Source organism: Mustela putorius, unplaced genomic scaffold (genome assembly GCF_011764305.1).
Source record: "Mustela putorius furo isolate JIRA1106 unplaced genomic scaffold, ASM1176430v1.1 tig00003853_pilon_pilon_pilon, whole genome shotgun sequence".
NCBI lineage: Eukaryota > Metazoa > Chordata > Mammalia > Carnivora > Mustelidae > Mustela > Mustela putorius.
In genome coordinates this window covers 74,978,550-74,989,874 of record NW_025422005.1, presented here as the reverse complement: position 1 = coordinate 74,989,874, position 11,325 = coordinate 74,978,550, and positions in this window count along the sequence as shown.

Sequence of the window (11,325 nt, the reverse complement as noted above, 5' to 3'; positions counted from 1 at the left end):
TTCATTTCTCCCTATTTTACATTAAATAAACTGAAGAATATATTTTTGGCTTCCTTTACTTCTAAAAGAGTTTAAAAATTTTTAATAATAATCTCAGTCAACCCAATATTGGACCAAAGGATTTTGGACCAATCTGGGCCGTGAAAAAAATGTCCAGATTACAATTAATGCTATAACTTCTCAAGGTTCACTAATTATCTTCCTTATCAAATGCTCCTCCTATATTTGGTAAGAAAAAGTGCTAATCAGGGGTACCTGGGTGGCTCAGTGGGTTAAGTCTCTGCCTTCAGCTCAGGTCATAATCTCAGGGTCCTGGGATCAAGTCCTGCATCGGGCTCTCTGCTCGGCAGGAGCCTGCTTCCTTCTCTCTCTCCCTCTCTCTCTGCTTGCCTCTCTGCCTACTTGTGATCTCTCTCTGTTAAATAAATAAATAAAATATTTTTTAAAAAAGGAAAGAAAAAGCGCTAATCAGATTGGAAGTTATTAACTACAACATCACAATGAAATAAAATGACCTAACTTTAAAAATATATTACATAGCATATTTTAGTAATACCTGGAGAGTCATACATTTCAGAGAAAGAATAATTCTTATACTTTAAAAGGCCAATAATAGAACATTGGCATCTTCCAATAATATGATCAAATACTTCATTTTACCTTTCTCATGATACCACCCTCACTCTTATAGCCTGTCTAATAAAGGTTAACTCAGGTCTGGGGTACCTTCACATTCCAAAGAAAGGTCTAGCCTTTTACTGGCTCCTGGAAGAAAATATATAAGCCCCTGGAATATCTTGCCTTATTAAAATGTTTTGCCTAACTTCTGCAGAGAAGACATACAAATGGCTAACAGACAAATGAAAAAATGTTCGACATCGTTAGTCATCAGGGAGATTCAAATCAAAACCACACTGAGATACCACCTTACACCAGTTAGAATGGCAAAGATTAACAAGACAATAAGAAAGTGTTGGAGAGGATGTGGAGAGAGGAGAACCCTCTTACACTGTTGGTGAGAATGCAAGTTGGTGCCGCCACTTTGGAAAAGTGTGGAGATTCCTTAAATTAAAAATAGAGCTACATTATGACCCTGCAATTGCACTACAGGGTATTTACCCCAAAGATACAGATGTAGTGTTCAAAGCAGCAATGGCCACAGTTGCCAAACTGGAAAGAGCCAAGATGCCCTTCAACAGACTAATGGACAAATAAGATATGGATATGATATGAAGATACGATAAGAAGATATGGATAAAGAAGATAATACAACAGAGTATTATGCCTCCATCCAAAAGGATGAATACCCAACTTTTGTATCAACATGGGCTGGACTGAAGGAGATTATGCTGAGTGGAATAAGTCAAGCAGACAGAGTCAATTATCATATGGTTTCACTTACTTGTGGAGCATAAGGAATAATATGGAGGACACTAGAAGAAGGAAAGGAAAAATGAAATGGGGGAAATCAGAGGAGGAGACAAAGCATGAGAGACTGTGGACTCTGAGAAACAAACTGAGGGTTTTGGAGGGGAGGGTGGTGGGGGGATGGTAAGCCTGACGGTGGGTATTAAGGAGTGCACGTTTTGCACAGAGCACTGAGTATGGTACATAAATAATGAATCTTGGAACACTGAAAAAATAAAAATTAAATTAGTAAATTAAAAAAAATAATAAAGAAATAAAATGTTTTGTCTATGTTTTGGACTATCTCATAAACTGCCAGATTGTTTATGCTGATAATGTGATTTATGGTGTGGGTCTTAATCTACACTGAATCAATTTGACTTCTAAAGGGGCATCAGGGAAAAAAGGGGGGTGGCTCAGTCTGAGTAACTGAGAACAGCTACATGAGGTCTACATGTCTACCCATGGTTGTCTCTCACAGTAGAATTGCTAAACACCAAGGCTTGGGTGAGCTTTCCTGGTGGGGAATCTTCAGAAGATTCACACTGTGAATATTCTTGGCATCTAGATCCAAATGTATGAAAATATTAGACACACTCATAAAAGAATACTCAGGTGGTAGAGAAACAGACACACTTGCTTAAGCTGTGGAAGTCGGTAAATACAAAACCCATACCGTGATAATTGGGGATTTTTCAGAAGTGAATTCCTTTTCTCTTTGAGAAGCCCAAGAAGAACCGCTTGATAAAGGATTTAAAAAAGAAATCTGAGGAGTAAATAAAGAGATAAATCAACTGAAAAGAGACTGAGACAACTAAAAGCAATGAAAGCCGAGGGTTTCACAGTTCCTGATGCAGCTGGTAATGTGTTCACTATGAGATGACAAGGCTATATGGTATAGGGAAGAAAACTCTGAGCCCGTAAATCAAAGAGGCTTTTAGAACTTCTGTTAAGGAGATTACAAAATGAGGCTTCTTTCTGGTTTGGTAGCATAATGCTGTGGCTCACTTTTGAAATATATGTTATGCTTCCCTTATTCAATAAAAGTTTTAAAAATAAAAATATTTTCGAAAGAATATCAGAACCCGTAATCAGAAAACAAATTGCAAGTTTTTTGAAATAATTCACTTAAATAAATGGGAAACAAGTCAGAAGATGTAATGGAAGACAGACCAAGTTCGTATATCATTGAAACAAATAAAATACTATAGAATAAAATCAAGACATATATAATGTTATATGAAGAATTGTTCAAATATTGAGAGAGAAAAAAAGTTGTAAAAGAGGATTAGAAATTAAAATATCAATCTTTTGAGTTAATGTATACTTTTAATAGGATTCAAATGAATATGGCAAAAAGGATTTTTGGGAAGTAGAAAAACTTACCTTAAGGTATATATGTAAAAAGCAAAAGTAAGAATGCAATTCTGGGGGGAAATGTTTGTAAATGATGGGGGAAAGCGGACTCACTGTAATCATATGTTAAAACATCCCAACAATTTCTACACTGGTACTGACCCCTGAATATTTAAACATCAATAAGACAGTCTTGAAAGCTTAAAAATAGACTCATATTAATACTGAAAATCAACATATGGTGAATTTGGTGTTTTGCATTAATGAAATGATATGGATTTTTCAGTAAATGGTATTTGGACTATAGGGTAGCCATATGCAAAAAAGTTTGAGTTCCCTTATGCCTTTAACAAAATAAATTTCAGATGAATCAAGTTGAAACATGAAAAATTCAACTAAAATCCTAGGTAATATATTTGAGCTTTAAAAAATAATACTGTAGTGGCACCTGGGTGGCTCAGTCAGTTAAGCACCTGGCTCTTGATTTTGGCTCAGGTCATGATCTCAGCGTCGTGAGATCCAGTCCCGTGTTGGGCTCCAATCTGGGCTTGGAGCCTGCTTAAGATTCTCTCTTCCCTTCTCTCTGTCCCTCCCCTCCACTCACGTGCTCTCCCTCTCAAATTAAATAAATAAAAATTAATAAGTAAATATATTTAAAAAAATTTAAAAAGTACTATAATAAAGAGGTCCTTTCTATTTTTTCATATTTTTTTTGAGATTTACTTATTTATTTTACAGAGAGAGAGCTTGAGGCACCAGTGGGGGCAGGGGGGACAGAGGGAGAAGGAGAGAGAATCCTCAAACCAACTCCATACTGAGCACTGAGCACTGAGCCTGGCAAGGGGCTTGATTCCAAGACTCTGAGACCATGACCTGAGCCAGAACCAAAAGTCAGCCTCTTGACTGACATCCAGTTACCCCAAAGAGGTCCTTTTTAAATGTTACATGAAGGAAAGACATAAAATAAAAATTAATAAATTTACCTACATAAAAATAGTGAAATTATTTATTAAAAATATATAAGCAAAACAAAGACAACTGACAAGATGGAAGAAACTGCAATTTATAACAGATAAGGAGATCATTTCTTCACGCTCTAAGGACACCCTCATAAAACTAAGAAAAAGAACAATTGCATGAAAAACTGGGCTAAAATAGTAGAAGAAAATAAAGCTGCAGGGGTGATAAGGAGATGTGCAAATTAGAACTATAAGTTATCTGACTTCTAAAAGTAGCAAGATGGGGGGAATGGGGTAACTGGATGATGGACATTAAGGAAGGCGCGTGATGTAATGAGCACTGGGTGTTATATGCAACTGATGAATCACTGACTTTTACCTCTGAAACTAAGAATATACTATATGTTAATTAACTGAATTTAAATTAAAAAAAAAACATAAAATAAATAAAAGCAGCAAGAGATGACATGTTTGTTGGGACATCAGGTCAGCAAGGGTTTGGGGCTGCCACAATTATATATCAAAATTTTAAGTGCACAAAAACCTCTGACCCAGCAAGTTGACTTTAAGACTATCCTATAGATAACTTTGCCAGAGCGGAAAATGACAAACGTACTAGGATACGTTTTGCAGCATTGCGGTAATGGCAAAAGACTGAAACAACTCTGAAGTCCATCCATCAGGCACTGGTAATGTAAACCATGGGACAGATGTATAATGGACACTCTACAATCATTAAAATAAAAAAGAAAACACCATTTTAACTATCATGAGATAATCTCCAAGATGTATCATAAAGTTTAAAAAAATGATGCAGAAATTGCTCAATTTAAATTATCACATGGGAGGGAGACAAACCATAAGTGACTCTTAATCTCACAAAACAAACTGAGGGTTGCTGGGGGGACGGGGTTTGGGAGAAGGGGGTGGGATTATGGACATTGGGGAGGGTATGTGCTTTGGTGAGTGCTGTGAAGTGTGTAAACCTGGTGATTCACAGACCTGTACCCCTGGGGATAAAAATATATGTTTATAAAAAATAAAAAGTTAAATAAATAAATAAATAAATTATCACATGGATAACAGAGTAATAATTTCTTCCAGTTCCTACCTATTGTTATGAAGTTTTGTCTCCTTATTTGTTCACCAGGATAAAGTATCTTTTCTTTTGTCTCTGCAACTATATCAAATGTCCAGGTTCTGTCTAAACCATGGAGGCCACTACTATCTCTCATTCCGGGCAGCTTTTCCTTCTGAACTAACTTAAAACAAATAACTTCAATGAGCCCTGTTGAGCCCTCATGTGTGACAGTATGGGATGTAGTCAGTGCATATTAAATACTTCTCTAATAAATACATGACCAATACATGATCATCAGAATTACTCAGATAATATTACTTGAAAGAAATGACATAAATTTTTCAAAATGGAAACTCTTATTATATATGTGTACTTCTACGATAAAAATAACTCACATTCATTGATGATAAATTTATAAAGCACACAAGACTATAAAAATAACAAAAATAAACTTTAATCTTTTTGGTGACGTAGACTTACAAGTATTTTTTTTCTTTTTTTTTTCCAATTTATTTTATTTATTTCTTTTCAGTGTTTTTTTTAAATAGACTGCAACTGTATGTACCAAATTAAATTATTCTAAAATGAACTTTTCCAAATTCATTTGCACGCAGCAAATAACACGTTTATCTGGAAAGGGATCTGGAGGACGGGCAAGAAATTCAGTTTGCCAAGTTTGCAAAAACATTCAGTTGCTCCTAGAACTCTTTTGGGTTTCCTGACATGTAGACTTTTATTGGTTCCCAGAAAAAGCAGCCAATTTCTCAGCATTTGTCTGATTTCAAAGCAGCCTTGCCCTACTTTCACTTTCAGTCCCCTTTTATTAATAGAAAATAAAATGTTAGGTTCTGTCCTGAAGACAATACTAGAATTTTGCATCCATGAAGAAGGTAAGGGTAAACGTTAGACCTTATCCTTTACAAAATATGAAGCAGGCCAACAGAAAGTTAGGGAGGGTCAGAAGAGAAACAGGGAGAGTTGGTGAGTTCTCTGTTTCTCTCAGAGTTCCATAGAGTCCCCAACTCTACTGACATGCTGGTCACTTTCTCAGCCTATATTCCTGATAGCTTGGATAAGAATCTGAATTTTAGGTCAGGCATGAAATCGTTCATACTTACCACAAAAGTGTGGATTACATGTGTTTCCGGTGCCATAAAAGAGGCAACAGTGCTTTTCTTTTTCTTTTCTTCCGCCCTTCCTCACTCCCTCTACCCCCTTCTCCCTCTCTCTCTCTTTTCTCTTTTGTTTTTGAGGCAGAGCATTTACAATGAAATGTCCTAAGTAGCCTTTTTATTAGTGTGAGAACTTTAGCAGTAACTTTGAAGCCTTCAAATTAAAGCATAATGTAAAGACAGAAAAGTGCTCAGCTCAAAAGTATGTTGTAGGTGAAACACAAAATAAATCCATCCCTGTATTTACTATTTAGGTTAAAAATAGGGAATACTCCCAATACCCCAAAAACTTTCTTGTGATCCTTCCACTCAAGAACTCCTCCAGCCAGCTCAAAGATACCCACTCTCCTTACTTTTCACATCAGAGACTAAGTTTGTTCATTTGTGAATTTTATGTAAGTGGAATCAAACAATGTTTTTTGCTGTGTTGTTGGGTTTAACTGCAGTTTGATTATTTTCATTACTGTAAGACATTCTGTTGTAGAAGAGGCCAGTGTTTAGCTATTTTCTGTGGACAGACATTTGGGTTACATTCAGTTTGGAGTTACTACACATAGTGCTGCTATGATCATTCTATATATGTTCTTTATGCACGTGTACCCATGTATCTGCTGGACATACACTTAGAAGTGAAATGGCCAGGTCATAGGAACTTTTTGTCAGCTTCAGTAAATGGTTCCAGTTCTCTGAGTGCATTGTAAGTCATCCTGAATTTTACAATGGTTTCTGAAAAAGAAGCAGATTTTCAAGAAGAGAGTTCCAAGTCTGCAATAATTTGTATATATTTAATGATTCTACCTTTTCATGGTGGCAGATAAATTAAACAAATAGACTTTCTATTGGCTTGGAAGTAAGATACCTATGACAATGAGCAAAAAGGGTGGAATAAACTGTGCTGTAAATAGAAGTTTCTGATTCAACAGGCTCTGTGTACCGCTTCAAGAAGCAAGAGGAGGAAGATGGGGGGAAAGAAGAGAGGGGAAGAAGACAAGACAAAGGGAAGAAAAGAGATGGATTTTAAAACGAAAGAAAGAAAAGAAAGGATGCTGATCATGCAAAACTTTGGTGAAAAATACCAGATACACACCTTCAGCAAAAACTGGGCACCAGTGTAAAGATAAGAGCTCTCCTTAACCAAGGAGAAGGTGAAGGACTTGATGTCCTTCTTCAGGTTTGGTCACTGTTCCTACAGTTTGGAAAGGATATTTCCTGGGGAGCTGGGCCACACACTGACCTAACTCTGGTGTTCCAGTTGGGGCTGGAGCACTCCAAGTTACAGGGAGGAAGCCCACCTACACCCAGAACCCACAGTCCTGAGACCTTGGACCCTTCAAAGAGTGCTCAGGATAAGCCTATATTGGAGAATTCTGTGCACTTCTTCATGTGAGCCTTTTTCTTAGCTCAGGCTACCTCTACTGGGTGACTTTCATCAACACAGATGCTGATTTTGAAGCCCTTGGGGGGATAATGAGTGACAAGTAGTGCCAAAGTAAATTAACAAGTTTACTGCTTCCTAAAAAGAATGAGGCACCAACAAGTCAGCTGCAAGAGAAAGGGAGCAGGGGACAACAGTAGAAAAGACTGCTGCCCGGAGCAACTCCTCAGTCCCGTTTTCATTAGATACAGACAGTAATCAACAAAGCAGCCGAAGAAGGCTACACATTAATCATATGCCTTAGAGATAAACAAGAAGAAGGGCAAAATATTTCTGGTCAAGCAGTATAAAGCTTATAGTTGAGCAAGCACATTCAAAGGGCTCATCTAATTAGCCACAAGTGCTCTCCGGGGAAAGGGGAGATAACGGAAAAATAAAGCAGGTGGCGTTCTCCACCCCACCTCCCCGCCCCCCCAGCGAGCTGGGCATTCCCAGCTGCTCGGCTTCAAAGACATATATCGTCCTCTCCCCTAGAGGCCTGTTCCCAGTCTATGTTTTTTCTTAAGGCTGTATCTAAACATGCTTGGTAACTAGTATAATTTCTCATGGGTCATATTTTAAGTAACATTGTTATGAGGGACAGTGATGTAAGTTCAACCAGCAGAGTCTTGACTGATGTGATAAACCAAAATCACTCATTTTAAAAAAGGTTTTTTAAAATTTTAATTCCAGGGTAGTTAACATAGGGTGTTGCATTAGCTTCAGGTGAATAATATAGTGAGCCAACAATCCTGTCTATTATTCAGTGCTCATCAAGATAAGTGGATTCCCAATCCTCTTCACGCCTCTCACCCATCCCTCCACCACTGCCCCCTCTGGTAATTATCGGTTTGTTCTCTATAGTTACGAATCTTTTCTTAGTTTGTCTCTTTCTTAACTTTGCTTGCTTGTCTTGTTTCTTAAATTCTACATATAAGTAAGATTATATGGTATTTGTCTTTCTCACTGGCTTATTTCACTCAGTATTATACCTAGCTACATCCATGTCGTTGCAAATGGCAAGATTTCATTCTTTTTCATGGATGAGTAAAATTCCATTATAGATAGATCAATTGATCGATCTCCCATCTTCTTAATCCATTCATCTATCAATGGACATTTGGGCTGCTTCCATAATTTGGCTATTGTAAATAATGTTACTATAAACATAGGAGTGCATGTACCCCACTGAATTTTTGTTCTCATATATTTTGGGTAAATCCAGTAGTGTGATACTGGATCAGAGGGTAGTTCTATTTTTAGTTTTATGAGGAATATCCAAACTGTCTTTCGCAGTGGCTGGCCCAGTTTGCATTCCCACCAACAGTGCAAGTGGTTTCCTTTTTCTCCATATCCTTGCCAACACTTGTTGTTTCTTGTATTTTAAATTTTAGCCATTCTGACAGGTGTGAGGCGATATGTCATTGTAGTTTTGGTTTATATGTCCCTGATGATGAGTGATGTTGAGCATCTTCTCATGTTTGTGTTGGCCATCTGTGTGTCATCTTTAGAGAAATGACTGCTTATGTCTTCTGACCCCTCCTTTTTTTTTTTTTTTTTTTTTTTTTTTTTTTTTTTTTTTTTTTTTTTTTTTTTTTTTTTAAAGAGAGACAAAGAGAGAGAGAAAGAGCTAGGGTCTGCACAAGTGGGGAGGGGCAGAGGGAGAGAAGCGAAAATCTTTAGCAGGTTCTGTGTTCGTGCAGACCTGATGTGGGGCTCAATCTCACAATCCTGAGATCATGACCTGAGCTGAAACCAAGAGTCAGACATTTAACAGACTGAGTCACTTAGGTGCCCCTCTTCTGCCCATTTTCTAGCTGAATTATTTGCTTTTTTGGCATTGAGTTGTATCAGTTCTTTATACAATTTGGATGCTAGCCTTTTATCAGCTATGTCATTTGCAAATATATTCTCCCATTCAATAGGTTCTCTCTTAGTTTTGTTGGTTGTTTCCTTAGCTGTGCATCAGACTTTTATTTCGATGTAGTATCATTTTTATTTTGGCTTTTGTTTCCTTTGCCTCAGGAGGCATATCTAGAAAAATGTTACAGCCGATGTCAGAGAGACTCCTCCCTATGTGCTTTCTAGGACTTTCATGTTTTCAGGTCTCAAATTCAGATCCTTATTTCATTTTGAAACTCAGTTGATAAATTCAAATTGAGTTTATTTTTGTGTATCATATAAGAAAGTGATCCAGTGTGATTCCTTTCATGTAGCTGGACAGATTTCCCAAAACCGTTTGTGGAAGAGATCGTCTTTTTTCATTGTATTTTCTTGACTCCTTTGTCGAGGATTCATTAACCAAAAAACATGGGTTTATTTCTGGATTTTCTATTCTGTTCCATTGATCTTTGTGTTTTTTCTGTGCCAGCACCATATTGTTTTGATTACTGCACCTTTGTAGTATATCTCAAAATCTGGGATTGTGATACCTCTTCTTTTTATTTTTTTTTATTTTTTAAAGATTTTATTTATTTATTTGACAGAGAGAGATATCACAAGTATGCAGAGAGGCAGAGAGAGAGGGGAGGAAGCAGGCTCCCTGTGGAGCAGAGCCTGATGCGGGGCTCGATCTCAGGACCCTGAAGATCATGACCTGAGTCAAAGGCAGAGGCTTTAACCCACTGAGCCACCCAGGTGCCCCATACCTTTTGTTTTAAAAGATAGCTTTGGGGGCACCTGGGTGGCTCAGTTGGTTAAGTGTCTACCTTAGCTCAGGTCATGATCCACAGTCCTGGGATCGAACCCATACTGGGCTCCCTGCTTATCAGGAGGTCTGCTTTGCCCTCGCCCTCTGTCTACCACTTTCCCTGCTTGTGCTCTCTCTTTCTCTCTCTCTCTCAAATAAATTAAATAAATAAAATCTTTAAAACAATAAAGATAGCTTTGGATTTTTGAGGTCTTTTGGAGTTTTATACAAGTTTTAGGATTGTTTATTGCTAGGTCTGTGAAAAATCCTTTTGGTATTCTGATAGGGATTGCACTAAATGCGTAGGTTGCTTTGGGTAACATAGACATTTTAATGATATTTGTTATTCCAATCCATAAGCATGGAATTCTTTTCCATTTCTTTGTGTCAACTTCAATTTCTTTCATAAGGTATTGTTGCATTCAGTTTGCTAGTCTTAGGTTAAGGAGTTTTGAAGATATTGGCCTGTAGTTGCCTTTTTTTTTTTTTGGTAGTGTCTTTATTTCATTTTGGTATCAGGGTAATGCTGACAGCATAGGATAAACTGGGAAATTTCCCTTCCTTTTCTATTTTTCCAGAATAGTTTGAGAAGAATGGATATTAACTCCTCTTTAAATGTTTGACATAATCCACCTGTGAAGTCTTCTGATCCTGAACTTCTGTTTGTTGGGAGTTTTTTTAAATTATTGATTCAATTTCATTGTTGGTAACTGGTCTACTCAAATTTTCTATTTCTTGCTGATTTAGTTGTAGGATGTTATATGTTACTTAGCAGTAACCTTGGGAGGAAGTAAGCTTAGGGTTCTCCTACTCCACCATCTTCCCAGCAATCTATTAAAATTAATCTAAAATGAACTATCCTTGAAACATTTTGAACACATGTATTAAGGGGAAAATCCAGCAATGGAGATTAACATCAATCTGCTTGCATATATATTCACTGTCACCAACCAGATGTCACAGGTACTGGAAGGAGGCCAACCTAACTAACTGCTTTAATTTCACAGCCTGGAGCTTGAGATCAAGGGTGAAGATACTCATTCCAACTGGTCTCACTTGCAAGGCACCAAGTCTGTTTCCTGGGGAATAGGGTTACAGCAAGATGAGGAATGACCAAGAATCTGAGCTACACCCTGGATACCTGGTCACCGTCAATGAAATGCCCTAAAACGTATATGTTCAGTGAAGGGTAGAAGGAGGCAGAAGGCACAATTGGCTGAACCTAAAATAAAGGACATAAAATAGAG